Genomic DNA, 21,408 nt, shown 5'->3' on the forward strand with positions numbered 1-21,408 from the left:
AACCTCACACAGGGCATTTCCCCTGCCCCCTGACAGCCCCTGCATCAGGCAGGAAGACAAGATAGGCATCCCCCAGGGTCCCCTTTCCCAAGCCTCCCTGCTGAGGCAGGACACACATGGGCTACTCTGGTTCACTCTCCAGCAGGCAGGGCCCTCCTTGGGAGTTTGATCAGCAGGGTCTGGATTTTTTAAAAATTTTATTTATTTATTTGAGAAACAGATAGAGGAGGCAGAGACACAGGCAGAGGGAGCAGCAGGCTCCATGCCGGAAGCCTGACATGGGACTCGATCCCGGGTCCCCAGGATCACGCCCTGGGCTGAAGGCGGCACCAAACCGCTGAGCCACCCGGGCTGCCCAGGATTTTGTGGGTTTTTTTAAACAAATATCTTCAGAGGATTCTCATGGTGGGAGGGTGGGCAAACACTGCCCCTGGCCATCAGAAAACACAGAATCAAGGCCAGGCTGTATATTTCAGACACTAAGGCAGAAAAGCCAGGCTTCCAGTGCCTGCTGATCCCAGTGGAGACGGAGGGGACACTGCCCACCCAGCAGATGTTTCCACGCTGCCCTAACCTTGACTGAAACGGCAACAGGTCCATCTGACCACATTTGCGTTTCCCCTCATCGTAGGTATTGGCTATTTGCCTCCCCTGCAATGGGCTTCCTTTCACTGGGATCCCCCTAACTTATGTTCTCCAGGGCTTCGGGGGCTCAGTCTCTCTCTCCACAGCTCCAGGGTGGAGCCCGGGAGCCCAGCCAACTCATTCCCTCGGCCAGCATTGGTGTGGTGTGAGCACATGACATACACCAGTCCCCTCAGAGGGACGCCTGGGCGAGGATGGGCTTTCCAGAAAAGAGGCTTGTTCTCTCCTGTTGGGCTTGACCTGGAGAGGACAAGAGGACCGCTCTTCAGCAGCCAACCCGGACGCCTCAATTATGATAACAGCCAAGTGTTCACTGAGAGCCTGCCGAGCTCAGACGCCGTGCTAAGCACTTGACATTGATGATCTCGTTTCATCCTTTACCACAAACCAGGAGATAAGTGCTACGATCCTCGTCATTTGCTGGATGACAACACCGAGGCACAGAGAGGTTAACTAATACTCCCCAGATCACACAGCTGGGCAGGTAGCCAGGCAGTCTGGCTCCCCTAGCCATGGAGCCAGAGCCTGCCCACCCCTGGAGCCAGAGGGAAACGAGCCCCGTGGAAGGACGAGCAGAAATGCAGAGGAACCGATACTCATCACAGAATCTGAGCCCTGACCCCAGCTGTGCCTGAAGCTAGAGTTACCTGAGCATTCTTTGGTTATAAAAGCCAACATGTCCCTTTCTTTTGGCCTTATGCTGCTTTGAGATTTTTTCTCTTTCTGTTGCGTATCAGAAATCCTGATTACTCTACAGTCCTTTTATGAAAATACTCCTAACTGATATTCCATTTGCGACTTGCACACAGCAGCTGCTCAGTAAACACCGACAGATGCGGGTGGAGGCTGCTTTTGTGCCCTGCCTCCCCACCCCCCCTTCCCTGCTGGGTGTGTAACCCTAACACCCGACTGCAGCCAGCCCAAAGCCACTTCCCCTCTGGGTTCCAAGTGAGGCCTAGTTCCCTAGCAACCATCCCAATTAGGCAATCACGCCATTTATCAGGATGTCAATTAATTATAACGATCCTAATGATCTTCCAATTAGGGAGCGCCTTGAATCCGATCAGGGGCCTTGCAGACTCCCCAGGCAGGGCTCATCATAAGGCAGGCAGGCTCAGGTGAGGCCGCCCTCACCTGCAGGTCAGCACTGAGGCGGCCCTTTCCAATGTGGACCAGCCACCCAGGGCCCAGGCCTGATAGAAAACTGGGAACCTCAGGGCCACCTCTCCAGGGTCAGGCCAATGTGACTCCATCTCCAACCACAAGAGGGCCTCACCTCTAGAATTTTAATCCTCCCACCACTGTGCCTTCAGCGGGCAGAAACCTTCATCTCAGATGTCATGCTTTTTTCTATCAGCCACATTTGACTTGCCCCTTTGCTTTCTAACTAGGGGTGTGTGTGCGAATTGGCAGGAAACATCGCCAGGCAAAGCCCTCCCTGCGAACCAAATCTGAGATTCCCCCAAATCGTGGGGATTTTTGGATGGAAGTAGGATTACTGATGGGCTTCTCCCTTTCAAACTTTTATTGTCTAAATGTGTTTCTTTCACTGAGCATGTACTTCTTTGACGCTTGGGGGAAAGAAAGACCAAGGGCACGGAGGGAGGAGAGTGCAGTGGGTCAGAGTGGACCCTGGAAACTCAGGGCCCCTTATAACTGGGCTCTACCCCTGATCAACTGTCAGCAAGTCACCAACCTTGTGCCTCCAATTTCCTCTTCTTTAATATGTTGAAAATCACAGGACCTGGCTCACAGGGTTTTTGTGTGACTTAAGTGAGTTATTAGGTAATGGGGGCTAGATCAGTGTTTGGCTTATAAAACCCTGCATAGGTGTTATCTATCGTCCTAAGTCTAGAGCAAGCTTTTCCTGTGAACTACAAGCTGCTTAGGAATTTTGCTATTCTTCTGGAAGACAAGGCATTCTTTCTGGAGGACTAAGAACAGCCTTGGGTGATATTCCAGGCTGGCTAACTTAGGAGACCAGGAGCTGCCCCCTTGAGGCATGTCCAGACAGATAAATTAAACCCACCTAGGGAAAGGAAGAGGGAAATGTCACCTCCCAAATCAAAAGGCACACGCGTCAGGGTGTGCAACTGTACTTTAAAGAGGTCCTTGGGATGACGGCTGAACAGAGCTGTTGGGCAGGGGACACGTGTGCGTACTCAAGCACGTGCACACACGTACACACACACACAGCCACACTGGCCTCCTCCAAGCCTAGGCTTTTTACAATTAACTCAGTATTCAATCCTTAAGTCTGAAAACTTAACATGTTATTAGGGGTTTTAAAAAAGCCATAAATTCGAATTAAAAAAACCCCAAAACTATATGCAAAGCCCAAACACCAAACCCACAATGACTCTCAGCCTTGGCAGTTATGTCAACACTGGGCATTTATGTACATAAGCTTGGCCCAAGGAAGGCAGATCCTTCATGTGCAAAAGTCCACGGAGATGGGTGCCCTTCAAACTGCTTAGTAGAAATACTAACCCACACCCCTGGACCAGCTGTTTTGACGAGTGTTCTCCAGGATTAGGACAAGAAAAGCTGGAAGAACTTCCCTTACAAGGTGAGTGGTCTCCAGCCCGTCTTCCCCACCCCCCTTTACACACATAGGAATGGCTTTCATTTAATTAAAGCCCTCCAGTGGTTCCGTGATGGGTAGCGGAGATGCAGTAAGAAATCCCCTTCACTATTAACCACGAGATGAGAGTGACTCTTGCTGCTCTGGGGGAGAGACGCTGGTGTCCTCCAGGGAAAGCCCATCCTACCAGAGCACCCGCTCAAGAGCAGCCTCCCCTTCACTGCCCCAAAGGAAGGGAGGGTGGCACTGAGCGGCAGAGGCTGGGGCGGATGGAGGGGGCCGGGGTGGACACCCGGGCATGCACAGATGTGCAAATACCCAGGTTCAAGCGTAAGCTGAATGTAATTACTTGGTTAATTAAATATTGACTTTTAACTCAAAAAGTGATTAAAACAAGCTGCTGGAGAGAGAGGAGAGGGGGCAGGGAAGGATGCAGAACTGTCAGGAAGGAGGAAGGGGAGGCTGAGGGTCGTCCTACTGGGTGCAGGCGGCCGGGTCTTGTCTTTGGGCAGGTAGGAAATTGCAGAGAGGTCACTGTGCCCCACCAGGATTTGCGGGTGTCTCTTTACACTTTCCATATGTAGGACCGTGTCTCTTTACTAGGCTGCTCTCAGAGTGAAGCGATCAGGAACTAGACCCTGATCATCGCCTTTCCCTGGAACTAACGGGGGTTCCGGGCCCGAGGACATACTCCACAGACGCTTGCAGAACGAATGAATGAACTACTATAAAGAATTATCAAAAAACCAAAAAAAAAAAAAAGATCCAGAAAAGAAAAAAAAAGTGCACTCCTAGAAATCGCCTCACTGTCCCTTCTGAAGGCCTCGGGAGCCTGGAGGCACCGCCGTCGCCAGGGCGAGGAGAACTGGCTCTGACCTGGCCTGGGAGGAAGTTTGTCGTTTCGATCCTGTCCGCGCGTCCCGGTCACGCGAAGCCCCGGCCCGGCGCCTCCCGGGTCCCGCCTGGACGAGCCCCACGTGCTCGGCTTCCGGCCGGTCCGCCCGCTCCCTGCACCCGAGGGGGTCGGGGGGTCGGGGGGGTCGGGGTCCCCCCCACCCCCCACCCCCCCCCCACCCCGCGGCCGGCGCCCTCCGCGCTCGCTCCGCGGGTCAGGGCCGCGGTGGGAAGTCCTCGCCCGCCCGCCCAGCCGCCGGCGGGGTCAAGCGGGTCACCCCCCGCGGCTCGCCGGCGCCGGGGCCTCCGCACCCCCCCTCCTCCGCGCCGCGCAGGGGCCGGGGCAGGGCCGGGGCAGCGCCGGGGCCGGGCGGTCGGGACCGGCCCCGCTCACCTGGGCGGCGCTGCGGCGGCTGAGGACCCGGCCCGGCCGGCCCCGCCCCGCCCACCCGCGCCCCGCGCCCCGCGCCCCACTCACCCGCGCGCACGGCCCCGCCGGCCTCACCCCGCGCGGGGCGCCGCCGCCTCTGCCGCAGCCCGGCCGGGCCCCGGGGCGCAGGGGACTCCGCGCCGCTGCTGCTGCCGCCGCCGCCGCCGCATCCCCGGCGAGTGCCGCCGCCGCGCCTCCTCCCCGCCCTCCGCCTCCTCCCGCCCCTCCGCCCCCGCCCCCGGCCCCGGCCCCGCCGCCCCCGGCCCCCGCCCCCGCCCCCGCCCCGGCGCGCCGCCCTCGCCGAAGTCCGGCTCCGCGCCCCGCCCGGGCCGCTCGCGCATCGCCCCAGCCCGCGGGCCGCGCTGCCCCGGCCGCCCCCGCCCCCGCCCCCGCCCCGGCCCCGGCCCCGGCCCCGCCCTCTGGCCTCCGCGCCGGGAAGGCGAGCGCGCGGGGGCGGGGGCGCCGGAGCCGGAGCGGCGGTGGGGGTGGGGGTGGGGGTCGGGCCCCCGCGGCGCTCCCCACCCCCCCACCCCCGCGCTACCTCGGGCTCGGTGCACGCGTAGCCGGGCCGGCAGGTCCCCCGCCCCGGGGCGCACGGCCCGGGCCCCGAAGTCCGGCCGCCGACGCCTGGGGACCCGCGGGCCGCGCTCCCGCCGCCGAGCGCGCACCCCCGCCGGGACACGGACGCACACTCACCCGACACACACCGGCTCCCGCTCCCGCTCGCCCTCGGCGGAGAGTTGCAGCAGCTGCGGGTTCGCCCGGGGCCGGGGGGGCGCGTGTGCGCTGTGCGCTGTGCGCGTGCAGACGGGGGGCGCATCGCTAACGAATCGAACCCGCCATAAAGTGAGGAGCGCGGCTGGCCGGGTCCGCGGGGGGCGGACGGGGGCGGACGGGGGCGGACGGGGAGCGGGCTTGCCGCGGGCCGCCTTGCTCCTCCCCGGCCCGGCGCTCCCCGCGCAGCGACACGTTAATAAATGTTTCCTTTTATCCGCTTTCACAAGGGCCCGCCCGGGTCTGCAAACACCCGGCCGCCCTTTGCCGAGAGCCCGCCGGTCGGCTCGCCCCGCACCGCGCACCTGGCCCTGGAGCCGCCGGCTGCAGCCCGAGCGCCCAGCTAGACCGCAGGGTGAACTGCCCAGCGCCCCGGAGGCTTCCCGAGGTACTAACTTGAACTCAGGTGAAAAGAGCTGCCGTTGGCCAGAGATGGTCCGGGAATGGGAGAGAAAGGAGAAACCGGCTTCCTCCTCCGAAAGGGGAGGAATCCGACTCAAGGTGGTGCTGTCCACCGCGGTTTCCACGGTCCCCGGTGCCACAGCAGAGGCCGGAGGGGGACGGGGCTGACCCGGGTGGGCAAGGAGCCGGCGGACAACCACCCGACCACCGGGCAGCACAGAGAGGGCGCTGAGCTGCCGAGGGGAGACAGACGCTGCCGCAGTTAGGTGCGCTTGTAGGCACCGGCGACTTAGTGTAGACCTAATAATCTTACAAGGGGAGTATTCTTGTGCCCATAACACAGATATGGAGGCCAAGTCACAGAGAGCTTAAGTAACCGGCCCAAGGTCAGACACTTGTTAAATGACGGACCCGGGATTTGAACCGGAGAAGCTGGGCTCCAGGGTTTTGCTAAGTCCCAGGCCACTTACTTTGCAGCTCTGCATCTCTTTTCTCTGCCTTAGTGCAAGTTAGGGGTGTCGTACTTAGTAAATAAAAATAGAGGAGGGTCCTGTTGGGTACCGAAATGTCTTTGTCTATTTGGCATTCAAATTGGATGTTCTAACCCAGCTGGAGGCGCTAGAGTCCCCACCTTAACCTCCCTTCTTAGCCACCCCAGATCAATTTACAGTCTAGATAAATCAGGAAAACCTGAAACTTCTTCTTCTTCATTTTTTTTTTAAAGCAAATTCTGACCTCGCTTTTGGTACCACTGAGGTTGCTGACCTTCTTTCTGCCTTTCTTTTGCCTTAGAACAAAATGCCAGGCTTGCTTCTTTGTCATCACGGACCAAAAAATAATGGGGACTCCCTTCCCTTCTGCTTCATCTCTGCGGAAGGAAGGACACATTTACTGCAGGGCTTCTAGTACAGCGCAGTCTAGTCGAAGCATCAAAGAGGCCATGGTTGTAATTTAAAATGTTCTAGTAGCTGCATGAGAAAGTGAAAAAAGGAGGAGGCAAATTACTTTTAATAATATGCTTAACCTAGCCTATCCAAAATATCACTTCAACATGCAATCAATATAAAAATTATTAATGAGACCTTTTACGTTCCTTTTTCTTATGGCGTCTTTGGCATCCGGTGTATGTTTTACACTTACCAAGTCTCAAAATTCCGACCGGCCACATGGGGCTGGGATTCCCATAGGAGACAGTAAGTACAGTTCCAGTAGATTCTGTGCTCTGTTGCTGAGTGTTTCTATCAGGTTATCTTATGTCATCCTCGTAACAATTTTTCAAGAAACTCATGCTTACAAAGGTCAAGGGCCGTGCCCAAGGTCACAAAGTTGGCAAGTGGGATTTTAACCCATTTGAGACTATGCCTGGCTTTGGAACATGTATCTCCTGTGACAGTTTTCTACCTGGGTCCTCCAAGCCCCGTGGGGTAAGTCTGGGGCCTGGAATGGGGAGGGAGGTAAGATCTGTCTCTTGCCTGCTTTTTACATTGGAGAATATTTCAGAGGTTGGGAGATGTCTACCACAAAAAAGTTAAAAAATACACTGCCTTCCTTTAGGCCTCAAGTTCATGAACACAGCTCTCCTTTTCCCTAAATGGGCCCTGCCCACAATTTTCTCCTCCATCCTCCTCTCCCCATCAGGGAACCCCAGGAGAGGAGGGGCAGCTCACAGTCCCCTACATGGGGCTGTAGGTGGGGTGGAGGTGGAGGTGATGTCATTTGATTATCATTTTTAGATATTTATTCTTTCCATTGTTGCTGTTCAAAGACCAAACATCTGTGTTTTGCCCCTTATCCATCCTTAGGAAGGAGACAGATCTTGTGTGTGTCTCTTTGTGTATATCTGTGTGCACGGACACATGTCCGTGTGTGTGTATGTGCGCCTGTGCACATGTATGTGTGCAAGCACATGTGCGTGTTCTCACTGTAGGCAGATGCTGTGGATCCGGTTTCAGGTGAGGACTTCACTCACCAGCTCAGAGGCTCCCAGAGTCAAAGGTCTGCAAAGCGCCTTCTGGCCACATCTCACTCCCATAATTCACAGCAAACTCCCTGGTCCTCTGGGTCTGAGGCCTCAGCCTGACTTTTCCAGCTCCCTTCCAGGCAGGAGGGGGCTCAGTGTGTGCCTGGGAGACGAGGGGGGACTCAGGGGCTCAGATGTCCCCCGGCCTGGGAAGTCGCTCAGCCACTGTGCAGGGCCCGGGTGGGGCCCCAGTGTGATTCTCGGGACCCTCCGGCCTCCTGACAGTCCAGCCCCGGCCCGTCTCCAACCCCATGGCCCGGGACAGCCTCTCCTCTCCTGTCCCTCGCCACCCTGATGGCACCCCTCTCTGTGAGCGTCCTGGCTGGATAATCGGGCTTTTCAGGCTCCTCCTGCCAGTCCTGACTACCCCCCCTCGCTGGTCTAACCTCGCGGGGACCTTTCTGTTGACACCCACACGCCTCATTTCATCCTTCCGGGAGTTCCTTGGCGGCCCTCTGCGCACAAGGCCTGGCCGGCTCTACCCCCCTCGCAAAGCCAGAATGCTGCTTTATTTCCGGAACTCCTATACAACAATTAAAAAAAAAAAAAAAAAAAAGAATCACTCCTGCTGTGTGTTTTCACAGTCAAGAGGCTGAAACTCAATCTGATTGTCCGAGCTCTTCTGGCTGCGTTTGGGTTGGAGGAGATGGGATTTTATGAGGTTGTAAAAGTCAAGCTTTTAACATGTCTCAAACAAATTGGCGTGTGAAGGAGAAGCATTAAAAGTAGAAACATGGCTGCAGAGGGGGGGCCTGGGAATGTGAGTGAGCCCCCAAACCGGGGCACAGGTGGCTTTAATAACCCGAGCCAGTTTGGCACAGAAGCAGCAGAGGTCACGGAGTCACCCACCGCCAGGGGCTTGGGATCCAACTTCTCTCAGCTCCTGAGTGGGGACAGTTTTGCACGGGTTTTAAAAGACAAATCCCAGCATCATCCATAACGTGACACATTTGTGGTTAATTCTGCGGAGTTTTCACTTAGACCCAAGCTGTCTTGTCGGTAGAAATGCAATCGCATTAGGGAGAAGCTGTTTATATTTCTTGAGATACTGTGATAATGAAAAACAGCCACCATAAACCCCCATTAAGTCAGAAGAACATTAATTGTATTTCATGCTGCCTCCCTGGGCTGGCTCGCTGACACAGACGTACTTTTACTTCAGCAAAACAGGGCTAATCTTTGCAGCACGGTACCCATTTCCCCCCTTAATTACACGTAATTGTATAGTCTAATTTATTCTAACGCCCGACGCCTAAAAGTGCACATTCATGAATCAAGGGTTAGATTGGGAGGTAGGAGAATTATAAATGGGTGTAATTGCAGTCTCCTGGGGGCTGCTTATGAGTGATCTCAAAGAGCCATGATGTTTATTCTGAATTCTTACCAATGAAAGACGGTCGCGCTGCCTCCAGTAAGGAACACAGATAACAGTGACAATTTGTCTAGTTGCTTAACAATACGCTGCTCGTTCTCTTTGGGATAAGTAGGCAAAAAAAAAGATTAAATACGTGAATCTCGTGTAATTTGTGATGTGATGAAACGGGGCACACAAGCATTAATCCACAGGTAATTGAGTATTAAAAATGAGTAACGTGGCCCCCGGGCAGCACAGCTGCAAATCTGTGGACAAGGTAGGGTTCTGTCTTCTATTTTTACTCTAGAAAAAAAAAAAAAAACTCAAACCAAGAAGTTGAAGGAATAGTACAGTGGGTATGCTATACCTTCCACCTGGAATCAACAGTTGTTAATGTTTTGCCACATGTGGATTGTGTGTTGCCGCACCATTTGAAAAAAAAAAAAAAAAGTCATCATGGCACATCACCCCTTGCGACCTGAGCGTGCATCTCCTGCGAATAAGCTGGTCTCCCAGATTACCGCCCCTTCATTATCACACCTGAGGAAATGAACAGTAATTCCATAATCATTCCCCAGCTGGCTCACATTAACAGAGCCACAAGGGTGTCTTTCTCTTTATTCCTTAAGCCTCTTTCTGCCTCAGGGCCTTTGCACTTGCCAGTGCCCTCTCTCTGCTTTGGCTCCTTGTCATCATTCAGATCTCATCTCAGATGTCACCTCTCCGAGAGTCCTCTCCTGCCTGTTGTACCTAAAGATGTTTCCTGGTCTCCTGCACTCTCTATTCTCCCTTCTTATTTTGTTGCCTTTCTATACATGCCACTTATAAAAAATTCTGTTTTTATTCCGTGTCTATGACCACAGTCCATTTAGTGCCCCCTCCCCCATCTGCACCCCACACTAGCTGCAGGAGAGCGGGGGCTGCGTCTGGTTTGTCTGCTGTCATAGGCCTAGCGCCCATTACAGTGTTTGGCACACAGTCGGTATTCCATAGGTATTTGTGAAACGAATGAATGAATATAGCTGTGTGTGATGTTTTCAAACAGAAGTGGTAAAACAGAGAGATTGGGACCCCAGTGTTCAGAGGCAAAGCCACAGAGGTTCAGTCCCAGGACTACCACTCACCAGTTGTGTGTCGCTCTGGGCCTCCGTCCTTTAAATTCCTCTGCCAAATGGGCATAATGACATAGTCTCTACTTCCTTGGGTTGTTGTGACTTATTAATGAGTTTATATACAAAGTGCTTAGAACAGTGCTTGGCACATAACAACCAGCCTTCCTTGTGCACTTATAATTAATGTTAAGTCGGCTGGCCAGAGGCCTGTGATTTTAAGCACCGTTGGCCATGCACAGGCTCACACAGAAACGGCCTCCAAGCATAATGCCCCAGGGAAAACTTCTTGGAAGTGCTGATGTGGCCACACTGTTGGCCACATGCTGCCCTCTGAGAGGCTGGTCAGGTCAACATTTGGCCTGGGAAAGGCTCTGCTTGTTTACAGTGGGCATCTGAGCTGATGCGTCAGGGCCCGTTGCTAAATATTTTGGCTCACACCTCTGAGTCTGGGCCCTTGGAGGCTCACACAGGAGTGAGGCATGAGAACTGGGGGCAGGAGGGGACAAAGGAACCTCCTCTCCCTGTTGGAGGAGAGTGAACCAGTGGCATGGGGTTTGACTCTGCAGGTCTCCTCTCTTTGCCCTTGGAGGGTAGACTGTTAGGAATTTTACCTTATTATTGGCCTGTGCATTAAAAAAAAAAAAAGATATTCAGTACAGATGAACATATGCAGGGGCATGTAGGGAGATACAAGTTTTTAAGCTAAAGTTGCAATAACATATGAGTTAGGAATCAGGGAAAATGTTTGGAAATTTGAACAATAAAAATTGCATCTGACTGGAAATAAGATAGTTTATCCTGGAGAGTGTGCATGGAATACATAGATATTTACTTTGGTGGGAGAAAGGGGATGCTTTCAGGGTCTGTTTGTCCAGTTTTATAACAAGAACTCTACTTTCCTTTGGGGAAACTGGTTCCTACTCTATTTTCAATCCCTGAGCCTCTGTGGTAGGGCTCTGGCCCCTTGCTCCAGATTTGGGCACAGGCCTCAGACTCGGCCAATCTGTGTGCTCCACGCTCTGACCAGTGATTGATTGGTTCAGACATGGGCACATGATCCATTTTGAGCCATTGGGAATCAATGGCCCATTTTCATTTGCTCTATTGAGTGACAGGAGCTTTCTTACTTCTGGGTTTGAATTGGGTGATCCTTAAGAAGCCACTGGATGCCACGTGTAGGCTTAGACCTGAAGCAGAAGCAGAGCCATGAGGTAGACAAACTGTACTGTGATTTTAAGGCGGCACCCAACATTCCTGCCTCTCTGGTACACGGGCCCTGTAATGGTGTACATTCCCTCCCCTTGTGCGTGGGCAGGACTATGCATATGACACGATTTCATTCCCATGATTAGGTTAAGGGGAAGGGATTTTGAAGATGTAATTCAGTTGAACTTGAATGAATCAAAAGAGGGATAGTCCTGGGCAAGCCTGACCCAATCAGGTGTAAATCCTTAAAGGGACCGAGCCTTTCCTGGAATCAGAGACGCTCCAGCTGGCCAGGAAAGGGCAAAATTCCATCCTATGGAAAAGGCCCCTTGGCAGGGTGTGGCTTTTGCATGACAGACGGCAAACAAGCAGGAATCATTGTCCTATAACTAAAAGTTGAACTAAGTTCTTCCACGGCCGGGGGTGTAGAAGAGGACCCAGAGTGTGAAATGACATTGAAGCCAGACCCTGATCTCAGTCTGCTGTGGCCCTGAGCAGAAGATCCAGCCAACCCATGGCCAGATTTCTGACCCATGGGGACAGTGCGATAATAAATCCAAATTGGCTTAAGCTGCCAAGTTTGTGGCAATTTGTCATGCAGCAATAGGAAACAAGTGCATGTGTGAAAACCTAGGTCAAGCTATGCCTGAAGCTGGAAAGATAACACTGGAACTTTCAATTATGTGAGCCAATAAATCCTCCCATTCCACCTCGTTTTTTTTTTTTTTTTTTTTTTAAGCAGAATTCCAGGACTGCATCCCACTGACCTGGCTTATTTTCCACATGTCTGCCTGAACAAGTCATTTAGCCCCGGGACATAACACAGGGCACTGAAATTGGCCCTGTCTGGGTCACGGGCCTGAGTTGGGAGCTGTGTGCTTGTGTGACTTGCCATCATTTCATGGGTATCTTACACCTTGACCCTGAAGATACAGACTTCTGTCCACAACCTCTGTATCCTTTTTGATCCTCTCCTGGTCACTGTGGAGGCTGTGAGAAGCATCCTGGTTTAGGGCCGGTGTTGGTAGACTTTTAACATAAAGGGACAGAGTAAAGGGTTCCAGCCTTGTGGGCCACATGCCTCTTCCTCCTCTTCTTCCTCCTTCCCACCCCCCCATGCTCAGGAGCCCCCGAGGAACCCCCAGAGCTGACACATAGACATCACCATGTCACACCTGCACAGTCCCTGTGGTGGCACCTGGTGGCACCTTAGACTTGTTTCTTGGAAGAGGCCTGGGGTCTTGATGGAGGCACAGTTACTGTAGGAAGTGGGGCAGAAAGGGGCCACAGCTGTCCCCAGGTCATCTGGTCCTAGCAAGGTTTCCTAGGGTCCCGTTCTCACTGTACTGAGTTGAATAATAGTGTCTGTCTGGAACTCAGGTCCATCCAGAATCTCAGAACGTGACCTTATTTGGAGAAAGGGTCTTTGCAGATGTAAATAGTTAAGATGAGGTCATACAGGATAAGGGTGGGCCCAGCCCCGAGCCCCCAGCCCAATGACTGGTGTCCTTGTAAGAAGAGAAAACAGGGACATAGACACAGGGAAGGAGGCAGGCTCGAGAGGGATGCAGCTGTAAGCCCAGGAACGCTGAGGACTGTGGGCAAGTGCCAGAAGCTGGAGGAGGCAAGGAAGGATCCTCCCTGGAACCTCTGGAGAGAGTGTGACCCTAAGGACATTTTGATTTCAGACATATGGCCTCCAGGACTCTAAGACAGAATACATTTCTGTGGTTTGAAGCCACCCAGTTTGTGATGGTTGTTAGGGCAGCCCCAGAAAATGAATGGAGTCATTCCTCCTCCCTTAGGGTAAATATATGAGTGATGGTGGCAGTGAAATGAAATGCCTGGAGTCCCCATGACATTAGAGTGTGGGTCTCAGCCCAGGCCTCGAACCAGAGAGTCTGATTTAACGGGGGTAGCCATGGGCCTAGATGTGGGTATTTTTTCAAAAACAACTTTATTGAAATATAGTTTACATACCATAAAATTCACCCACTTTAAGCACATGCTGATTGATTTTTAAATTTCCCGAGTTGTGCAACGATCACCATAAATTCAGTTCTAGAGCTTTCTCATGACCCCTCCTAATAAGGTCCCTCATGGGCATGGATTGTTTTAAAGCTCCCAAGACGATTCTAATCTGTGGTGGGGCTGAGAGCCCTGCTCAGGGGTGGGGACCTCAGGAAACACAGGAGAGTGGCTTAAGTTTGCCCAGAGGGTGCAGAGGCTCCCCAGCACCTACTCACTGATGTAAGTGTTGTGGGTAACTTAAAAGATTGTAAATAAAACCCCAGAGGATTAGTGGTTGTGGGGAAGGTGGGAAGGGTGAGGTGGGTGGGGATAGGGATGGAGGGCTGCTGGGATGGGTTGGCCAAAGCCCAGGCCCAGGCCTAGAAGGGTCCATATGGGCTGTGGATAGTGCTGGGGGTGCATGAGGGGGGAGGCGGGGATAAGGAGGAAGGGGCACACTCCAGGTGTCCACCTTGGAGGATGGGGGCTAGGAACTGGGATAGCTGTGGGGGAGCCTGCCTACATGACCCCCCCCTCCCCCGGCGTGGCCCAGAGCCCGGCACATGGGAGTCACTGTCCCCAGAGGCTTCTGAAGCACCATCCCCAGGGATACACTGCGGGCCCAACACAGAGGAGACTGAAGGACCCAGGAGTTCTGCTCCTTCCACCTTGGCACAGTTCTCTGAGCCTGGGAGGACTCTGCAGAGTGGCTGGGGTAGCTCTGTCCTGCTCAGTGTCCAGGGCTGGTCCCTTCTAGCCACCCAAAGTGTGCCTTTACCTTCCTTCCAGCAGGACCTTACCTCGCCCCATGGCTCAGGCCTGAGAAGTGCCTCCTGTCAGTCACGGTGCCGTCCCTTGCATGGCTTGGCAACATCTCTGTCACTTGGCACCCAGGCTTATCCTCGTCCTGTGATTGCTCCTGGTGACTCATCCATTTGTGCTTATATCCGGTCGTCTGTGGCTCGGGCAGGTGCCGTGCCCATGAGAGCTGGGCTGCCGACCAAGACGGCAGCAGAGGCCTCTGCCATGAGCTGGATTTATCCTGGTCTGTCCCCTTCACCTTGGAGAGAGCACTTAGGCATAGATCACCCCCCTTCGCAGTGATCGCTTACGGCGTATGTCAGTAGGAACGTGGTTGCTGATGGGAGACCCCCTTTGGCTAGCGAAGACAAGAAAGGGGTTTTGTTGAAAGTTCTTAAGTATCCTCAGATCCTCAGAAGGGTCAGAATGCAGGCTTTGAAGCTGGACAGCCAGGAAAGACTTCAACCACACCGTAGGGGCTGCTCTGGCAACACCGCACTGCCGCCGCGTCCATCCTGATGACATTGGGCTTGGACTCTGAAGGCTCAGTCACTGCTGAGCTCCAGGAAGAACTGAAAGCTTCGCCACAGTGTTTTCTAGAAGCTCAGATCCCTTGGGCACAGCCACCACCACACAAAGCCACATACTGAAGTCCTGTCTCCCATGGGTGTGTCTGATTAGCAGAACCTGGGCCACATGACTGCATCCCAACTGTGAAGTGCGGGGATTTGAGTTTCTGGAATTGGCCTGGGAAGGTGAGAATCATCATGGGATGTTAGAGAGAGGGGATTGGGTGGCCACAAACACAAGACAAACACCTGCTCCACCTGCGGCAGGCTGGACAACAGGCCGAGCACTCCGTGTCTCTCATTCTACCCTTGTCCTTATAGTTAGGGAACCAAGTATCAGCAAGGGGAAGTGACGTGTCCCAGGTTGCAAGGAGCCCAGACTCTAGAACCTTCATCCACCTTCCAAACTCAGGGTTAGATGGAAAAATATCAACAGATCCCCAGCCACCTACATGCACTAATGCTGGCCTGGGGCCCCAACCACAAGGGAACCATTTTGTGTGGCAAATGCAGTCACAGGGTGAGCTCTGTTCTCTTGCTCACTCACTCCTTTGATTGAAGCAGGAAACCACTTACGGTTCGTCCATCCATTCACAGCCAGATCTTACGAAATTCGTCATGTGCTCATGGTCAGAGGGCTTGGGCTCTGGTGCAGCTTCCTGCTGCTCGGCCTTGGGCCTCGTGCATTCTCGAGCCTCATCTGTAAAATGGGCATCCAAATCTCGCCCCACTGTCTTCCCTCCAAGACTGTCATCTGGATCAAACGTAAGAGTGCAGAGTCAATGAGTGAACTGCAGGACAGCTCTTGCTTCATTGATCTTATTCCTCACCAGCAACCTGTGGATAAAGGAATCTGAATGCCTGTTGGCAGTTGCAGTCACTCTGCTTCAAAAGGAGAGATGAGCAGGGCCATAGGAGCTCTCGGTGTTGTCTGCTCAGAAAATACTGGATGAAGGCTTGTTTCTTTGCCTTGAATGGAGACCACACCCCATGGACCATTAACAGATGCTACTGGGGACGGATGGCCACAGTCTGTCTGCGTCCACCTGGGTGCAGGCAGCAGCAAAGACCCCCAAACAGTGCCATTCTTGTGTTATCCACAGGCAGAGTGCTGGTCCCGCAGGGCAGTTCAGAGCAGGAAGCCAAGCCTCCCTGGGGGGGAGATGTGGACAGGGAAGGCCCATGGGCTGCTGGGGAGGGGCGCCCACTGGGGCAGACTGGCCTGGCCTTGGAGCTGCTACGGGAGGTGCCTTGATCAGGGTTATCGGAGAGCCCAGCAGCCTTGCACATCTGTGGTGAGATGCTCCATAGCTCAGCCTCAGAGCCTCAGGCCCCAAATGTGACTCTCATGACCCTGCTTCCAGAGGCTTAGAGTCCAGCAGGTGAGAAAGATAGATCGACCAAGCTCAACACCAGCCTGCAGCAGAGCATCTTCATTTTTACTGACATCTGCTGTTTTCTTTCCCTCACCAGCAGAAACTCGGTTTTCTTTGGGTGGCGATGTACCACCCTGAAGAGGCGGTGTAAGCTTTTAAGCCAGAGTTTCTCCGAGGGGGTCATTGGACCAGCAGCATCAGCGTCACCTGGGAACTTGTTAGAAATGCAGACTCTTGGGATGCCCGGGTGGCTCAGTGGTTCAGTGTCTGCCTTGGGCTCAGGTTGTGATCCCAGAGTCCCGGGATCGAGTCCTGCATCAGGCTCCCTGCATGGACCCTGCTTCTCCCTCTGCCTGTGTCTCTGCTTCTCTTTTTGTGTTTCTCATGAATAAATAAGTAAAAAAATCTTAAAAAAAAAAAAAAAGTGCAGACTCTTGGCCCACTTCGTGCCAGCTGATCCTGACTCTGAGGGTGGGGCCAGCAATCTGCCTAAATTGCTACCCACCCCCCCACCCCCCAGCCAATCATATGTGTGGGCACACGGCCAGTTCTTGCCTGTGAGATGTGAGGAGGTTCCACTGGGGGCTTTGGGGAAATAGTTTTCTTCTTGGTAAAAAGGTAGAAATCTTAGAAGGTGGGGGTTCAGCCTTGGGGGCTCTTTCCTGCCTTCCTAGAAGTAGACTAGTGTGCACATGTGCCTGGTGCTAGAGAGAGGCATCACATGGCCAGGAGGTGGTGGTGTCACTGATGGGCTGAGGGTGACTGGAAAGATCTAGAACTGCCCAACCACTTGGGGACTTGGGGACCTTGTATTAAGAAAAGAGTAAAGTGCCCTCACAGCCTTGCTACCTGTTGCCAGGAGCATCTCCACAGACCCTGGTTCGTGGGAGTGACGATGAGCCGAGTACTGACACTAACGTATCCCGGCCTTATTATGATGCTATATAAGGCCTTTTCTTCCTCTACCTTTTCCACATGGGCAATTTAACACTGTTTAACCACCTCACACCCGATAGTATGGCGACTATCAGAAACTCCAGGGAATAACAGGTGTTGGTGAGGATGTGGAGAAATTGGAACTCTTGTACACTGGTTGGGGTGGGATGTAAAATGGTGTAGCCACCATGGAAAACAGGATGGCAGTTCCTCAAGAAATTAAAAATAGGGTTACCATATGACTCAGCAATTCTACTTCTGGGTATATGCACAAAAGAATCGAAATAAGGCCTCAGAGAGATGTGTGTACACCCGTATTTAGAGCAACATTGTTCACAGTGGTCAAAAGGTGGAAGCAATCCAAGTATCCACTGATGGATGGTTAAGATGGTAAATTTTGTGTACGTTTTACCACAATAAAAAACCCCAAAACAAAATCAAACAAGAAACACACACACACACACACACACACACACACACACACACACCCCTCTTAGAACCCACATCCCTTTCCTCATTTACAGCTGCCCACAGATGATCTCTAGAACTCTTGCCTCTCCTCTGAGTTCTGGTCCCAAATATCCCACGGGCTTCTTGACACCATCACCTGGATCTTATGAAGGCAGCTCAAAGTCCAATGCGCCTGAGTCTGAACTCATGACCTCCTTCCCCAAACCCATTCCTCTTGTTTTTGGGGTGCCTGACACTTGGTTATAAGTCAGAAGTCAGCCTCTTCCTCAGCCTCCTCCCCCACCTGAATCCGTTGTAAATTCCTGGCGATCGCCTTTCTTGAACACCGGCCAAGGGCAGCCACCCTGTCCAATCTCCTCCAGTATCACCACTGATGACAGCAGTGGGGCCCGACTGGGCTCCCTCTGATTGCCCTGGCACCACCCAGACCCATGCTTCAGGGCAGAGCCAGAGTGAGTTTTTCCAACTGCAGATCTGATTGACTCCATTTGAGTTTCACTTGCAGATTTAATCAGTGCCATATGAAAAGATTTCACGGAAAAATCCAGCCCCTCCCAGAGTAAATTGCCGTGCAGGCTCTCCTGAGTTGATTTCACATCTAGTTATACCAGTAAGCTGACGGAGGCTCTCAGATCGGGGGGCTGACGTTGGGGCCTGGGGGTGGGACGAATGTCACCGAGGATCTGTGCCTTAGATGGGGATGTCCCAGGTGCAGACTCTGAGACGAGAATTCGAGAGCACGTAGTTTATTTGGGAGGTGATTCCAGGAAACACCAGCTAGGAGCAGGGAGCGAGAGCGGGGAAGGAGCTAGCGATCCAGGGCCTGTTATTAAGCCTGCTGGTTGGGAGGACAGCTGGAGTTCACCCCCACAGAGAAAGTCTGGGAGGTGGAGCCGATCACATGGGGATGAGTTGCCCCAGGAGCCGGGGACACTAACTCTGATGTCATTCTCTGGGGGTTGCTGCAGGGGGTGTTAATTCTCTGGCACCTTCTGCCTGCCTCGTGTGGGCTAAGTGGTCTGCTGAGGTTGTGTTCAAAAGCCCTCAGGCAAGGAGCAGCAGATATTGGCAGCTGTATCGGAGGATGCCAGGGCTATGTGCAGGGCACAGCCAGTGCCTGCTCCCCAGCAGGCGTGGGGATGACAAATGATGCTCATTAAATGACTCAGACCCTCAGGACAGAACAGAGAGACACAGTTTGAAAGCTCGTCCTTTTGAATTTTCCTTTTCCTCAAAGAGGAAAGTCTCAGTTTGTGTTAATGGGGCTTAACTCCTTTCTAAAGCTCCATCATCTCCCTTTTGAACCCAGGGAACGTGTGTAAGAGGAAAAGAGTGACCATGGCTCCCTCCTGCGTGTCCCTGGGATCTCCCCTGGTGACAGGACAGCCAGGGCGCTCAGCCAGGGGAAGGGCGACCGGGTAGGACCAGGGCCCAGCCCCCTCAGCACTGATCACCCTCCTCAGGGCACAGTGTGGGATCTCGCCCTCTCTTAGCTGGTCCCACCTGTGGCCAGATGGAGCCCACGGGTTTCCAGGCCCCTGCTCTGTGTGAGACCAGCAACAGCCCGCGCTGGTGGCTGTGGGTGTCAGGCACCCCTCTCTGGGTTGGGTTTGGGGAACCACCAGAGGCCAAGGCCTGAGCATGTGGCCGTGAAGGGATGAGCCAGGGGTGGGTGGGTGGGAAATGGAGGAAGGCCTCGTCCAGCCCTTTTACCCTCCTAGCAGGTTTCCTGGGCTGCTCCCAAGCTGGGCGCATGGGCAGGGTGGGTCTGGAGAGGGGCCCGGGTCAGAGTTTACAGACCCTCCCTGCCAGAGCTGAGGTCATGTGTGTGTGTGTGTGTGTGTGTGTGCACGCGCATGTGTAATGAGAGTGAGTGGGTACATGTGTCAGTGCATCTGTGTGAGACAGAGAGAGAAAGAGAGAGACAGATAGAGACTGGAGGAGGTTGGCAGGGAGAGTGAAAAGGTGATATCAGAGGAGGGAAGGTATGCAGGTTAGAGTACTCAGGTTAGGCCTGAGGACTAGGCCTGAGTGGGGATGACATGAACAGGAGGGGTTCCAGGTGTGCCCAGGCATCAAAGAGTGGTCTGAGCTCTTTATTTGCCTTCTATGTTAGTATTTTTAATCAACAAATACTTGCACTTGCTCTGTGGAGATACTATTCTCATTGTTTTACAAAAACAAAAAACAACTAAATAAATGTTTTAAAGCATTTTAGCATGAAACCATCCAATCCTCACAAAGACCTGGTAGGGAGGCACTATTCTTGGCCCCATTTGCAGACAGGCTATTGTGACTGGCCCACAGTCCTAGAGGGAACAAATGGAAGGGCTGGTGGGTTGACCAGGCATCCGGTTCCAGAGTTGGGATCCTCCCCACGATGCCTGGGTTTCATCCGCTGATAGAAGGTGGAGGGCCAATTATGCCTATTACCCATTTTACAGGTGGAAAAACAGAGGCACACCAGGGCTAGCAATTTCTCAGCTCAAAAGTGGCGGAGCCAGGACCCAGCCCAGCCTGTGGGCTCAGGCCCACACTGTAATCACCTGGCTACGGGCCCATGATAATGAGCCCTTTGAAAAAGGGTGAGTCACTTACCTTGGATGTGCCTCAGTTTCCTCATTTGCCAAGTCGGGCTCTAGTAATCCTTCCCTACTGACTCATAAGGCGTGGTGAGAGAAGGGAGCAGGGCCAAGCTCCCAGAAACTTCCATCAGGGAGGTGCCCTGGCCCGGGAGGAAGCTGGTCTTGGCCAGCTCGGCCCCAGCATCCTGAGGGCCTGTGGCGGATCACATCCCCTCCTTATCTGCATTTCCTCACCTGGAGCGTGGGTGGCCTGGGATGAGCCCCCAGACTCATCAAGCTCCACGTGTCTCCAGCTGTCTGGCTCTGTCCTGATGGACACCAGGGCTGTCCGCGGTGACCATCCCGGAGCTGGACCCCTGGAGATGGCACAGCTGACAATCAGGGACTCCTTCTAGGAAGGTGCCCTCGGGGCCAAGCCTGGCTCTGGCTCTGCGGCGATCCCCGTGGCCAGAGCACCCACAGATGTCCTTGTGCTGAGATGACCTTGGGCCCTTTGGGGTTCGTCCCGAGGGACGCTGGGCATGACGGCCAGCCCCTGGGTTTGGGCACCCCAGGCCGGCTTTTGTTGGCCTCCCTGGGTTCTCCCTTGAGGCAGCGGGCATCATTCACTCGTTCAATTCATTCATTCAGCAGCTCTACAGAGCAACTCCTTGTGCTGGGGGCTGCCCTAGGCTCCTAAGCTACAGCTGTGGGTGGAACAGACCGAGGCCCGGGTCTCGGGGAGCCGGACTTCCAGTGGACGGGGAAGGGGCAGTGAACATTAAGGCACACCCTCAGGTTCAATCACATAGACATAGGTATATGTATGTGTGCACACAGACACGCCCACGCGTGCATGCACACATACAACATGCACATACATATTAATGTGTGTATTCTAGGTAGTAATAGATGCTATAAAAATCAGGTAAGGTATTGGAATAGAGACTTCTGGGGGGCTGCTGTAGTGAAGGGCCTGAAAGTCCTCTGAGGTGTGCCATTTGGGTCCAGACCTGAGGGAATTAAGGGTATCTTGTATGTACATATCTGGAGGAAGAATATTCCAGACAGAGGAAACAGCATGTGCAAAGGCCCTGTGGTGGGAACATTGCCCAGCATGTTCTAGGAAGGTCAGAGTGCAGTGGGCAAGGGGGGGAGTAGTCAGAGTTATTATGTAAGGCCTTCTAGAATTTGGGTCACATCCTGAGAGAGGTGGGATGTGATTTGAGACTTGCCCGGAAGACTTTATAGATTTCGACT

At 53.6% G+C, this 21,408-nt stretch overlaps 1 protein-coding gene and 1 long non-coding RNA gene across 6 annotated transcripts in view; one reads left to right on the plus strand and one right to left on the minus strand.

Annotated features, from left to right (window-relative positions):
* The window catches only part of SULF2 (sulfatase 2), a 118,793-nt gene extending 113,048 nt beyond the window's left edge, over positions 1–5,745 (minus strand). Inside the window, exon 1 of one of the 5 annotated variants that reach the window (XM_025470344.3) lies at positions 5,724–5,745. The gene's annotated coding sequence lies outside the window, so the exon portion shown is untranslated. Of the gene's footprint in view, positions 1–4,601; positions 4,738–5,094; positions 5,114–5,249; positions 5,405–5,632; positions 5,651–5,723 lie in introns of those variants that run through there. The other 4 variants (XM_049100666.1, XM_025470347.3, XM_049100667.1 and 1 more) reach the window with 4 other exon arrangements.
* Positions 5,164–16,566, plus strand: LOC118352165 (uncharacterized). The gene is made up of 3 exons (XR_007405686.1): positions 5,164–5,399; positions 5,558–5,715; positions 14,221–16,566. It is a non-coding gene; the product is annotated as an uncharacterized LOC118352165 (long non-coding RNA).
* Positions 16,567–21,408: the final 4,842 nt, after the last annotated feature.

Source organism: Canis lupus, chromosome 24, assembly GCF_003254725.2.
Source record: "Canis lupus dingo isolate Sandy chromosome 24, ASM325472v2, whole genome shotgun sequence".
NCBI classification, from domain to species: Eukaryota; Metazoa; Chordata; class Mammalia; order Carnivora; family Canidae; genus Canis; species Canis lupus.